Source organism: Callorhinus ursinus, unplaced genomic scaffold (assembly GCF_003265705.2).
Source record: "Callorhinus ursinus isolate GAN/ISIS: 27379988/994484 unplaced genomic scaffold, GSC_fseal_2.0 scaffold19, whole genome shotgun sequence".
NCBI lineage: Eukaryota > Metazoa > Chordata > Mammalia > Carnivora > Otariidae > Callorhinus > Callorhinus ursinus.
The window spans coordinates 7,182,766-7,185,437 of NW_027397081.1; positions in this window are offsets into that span (position 1 = coordinate 7,182,766).

Genomic DNA, 2,672 nt, shown 5'->3' on the forward strand with positions numbered 1-2,672 from the left:
TAGTGTTCCATGATTCATTGTTTGTGCATAACAACCAGTGCTTCATGCAGAATGTGCCCTGTTTAATACCCATCACCAGGCTAACCCATCCCCCTACCCTCCTCCCCTCTAGAACCCTCAGTTTGTTTTCAGAGCCCATCATCTCTCATGGTTCGTCTCCCCCTCTGACATACTCCCCTTTTCTTCCTCTCCTGTTATCTTCTTCTTTTCCTTTTTTCCCAAAATATGTTGCGTTATTTGTTTCAGAAGTACAGATCTGTGATTCAACAGTCTTGCACAATTCACAGCGCTCACCGTAGCACATACCCTCCCCAATGTCTATCACCCAGCCATCCCATCCCTCCCACCCCCAACCACTCCAGTAACACTCAGTTTGTTTCCTGAGATTAAGAATTCCTCATATCAGTGAGGTCATGTGATACATGTCTTTCTCTGATTGACTTATTTCACTCAGCATAACACCCTCGAGGTCTATCCACGTCGTTGCAAATGGCAAGATCTCATTCCTTTTGATGGCTGCATAATATTCCATTGTGTATATATACCACATCTTCTTTATCCATTCATCTGTCGATGGGCATCTTGGCTCTTTCCACAGTTTGGCTATTGTGGACATTGCTGCTATAAACATTGGGGTACACGTACCCCTTCGGGTCCCTACATTTGTATCTTTGGGGTAAATACCCAGTAGTGCAATTGCTGGATCGAACGGTAGCTCTAATTTCAACTGTTTGAGGAACCTCCATACTGTTTTCCAGAGGGGTTGCACCAGCTTGCATTCCCACCAACAGTGTAGGAGGGTTCCCCTTTCTCCACATCCCCGCCAACATCTGTCGTTCCCTGACTTGTTAATTTTAGCCATTCTGACGGGTGTGAGGTGGTATCTCATTGAGGTTTTGATTTGGATTTCCCTGATGCCGAGTGATGTTGAGCACTTTTTCATGTGCCTGTTGGCCATTTGGATGTCTTCTTTGGAGAAATGTCTGTTCATGTCTTCTGCCCATTTCTTGATTGGATTATTTGTTCTTTGGGTGTTGAGTTTGATAAGTTCTTTATAGATTTTGGATACTAGCCCTTTATCTGATATGTCGTTTGCAAATATTTTCTCCCATTCTGTCGGTTGTCTTTTGGTTTTGTGGACTGTTTCCTTTGCTGTGCAAAAGCTTTTTATCTTGATGAAATCCCAATAGTTCATTTTTGCCCTGGCTTCCCTTGCCTTTGGCGATGTTTCTAGGAAGAAGTTGCTGCGGCTAAGGTCGAAAAGGTTGCTACCTGTGTTCTCCTTTAGGATTTGGATGGACTCCTGTCTCACGTTTAGGTCTTTCAACCATTTGGAGTCTATTTTTGTGTGAGGTGTAAGGAAATGGTCCAGTTTCATTCTTCTGCATGTGGCTGTCCAATTTTCCCAACACCATTTGTTGAAGAGACTGTCTTTTTGCCATTGGACATTCTTTCCTGCTTTGTCAAAAATAAGTTGACCATAGAGTTGAGGGTCCATTTCTGGGCTCTCGATTCTGTTCCATTGATCTATGCGTCTGTTTTTGTGCCAGTACCATACTGTCTTGATGATGACAGCTTTGTAATAGAGCTGGAAGTCCGGAATTGTGATGCCGCCAGCTTTGCTTTTCTTTTTCAGTATTCCTCTGGCTATTCGGGGTCTCTTCTGGTTCCATACAAATTTTAGGATTATTTGTTCCATTTCTTTGAAAAAAGTGGATGGTATTTGGATGGGGATTGCATTGAATGTGTAGATTGCTCTAGGTAGCATTGACATCTTCACAATGTTGATTCTCCCAATCCATGAGCATGGAACGTTTTTCCATTTCTTTGTGTCTTCTTCAATTTCTTTCATGAGTATTTTATAGTTTTCTGAGTACAGATCCTTTGCCTCTTTGGTTAGATTTATTCCTAGGTATCTAATGGTTTTGGGTGCAATTGTAAATGGGATAGACTCCTTGATTTGTCTCTCTTCTGTCTTGTTGTTGGTGTATAGGAATGCCACTGATTTCTGTGCATTGATTTTATATCCTGCTACTTTACTGAATTCCTGTATGAGTTCTAGCAGTTTTGGGGTGGAGTCTTTTGGGTTTTCCACGTACAGTATCATATCATCTGCAAAGAGTGAGAGTTTGACTTCCTCTTTGCCGATTTGGATGCCTTTGATTTCTTTTTGTTGTCTGATTGCTGTGGCTAGGACTTCTAATACTATGTTGAATAGCAGTGGTGAGAGTGGACATCCCTGCCGTGTTCCTGACCTTAGGGGAAAGGCTCTCAGCCTTTCCCCATTGAGAATGATACTCGCTGTAGGTTTTTCATAGATGGCTTTTATGATATTGAGGTAAGTACCCTCTATCCCTATACTCTGCAGAGTTTTGATCAAGAAAGGATGTTGTACTTTGTCAAATGCTTTTTCTGCATCTATTGAGAGGATCATATGATTCTTGTTCTTTCTTTTGTTAATGTGTTGTATCACGTTGATTGATTTGCGGATGTTGAACCAGCCTTGCAGCCCAGGGATAAATCCCACTTGGTCGTGGTGAATAATCCTTTTAATGTACTGTTGGATCCTATTGGCTAGTATTTTGGTGACAATTTTTGCATCCATGTTCACCCGGGATATTGTTCTGTAATTCTCCTTTTTGATGGTGTCTTTCCATAGTTACCCTGAATGT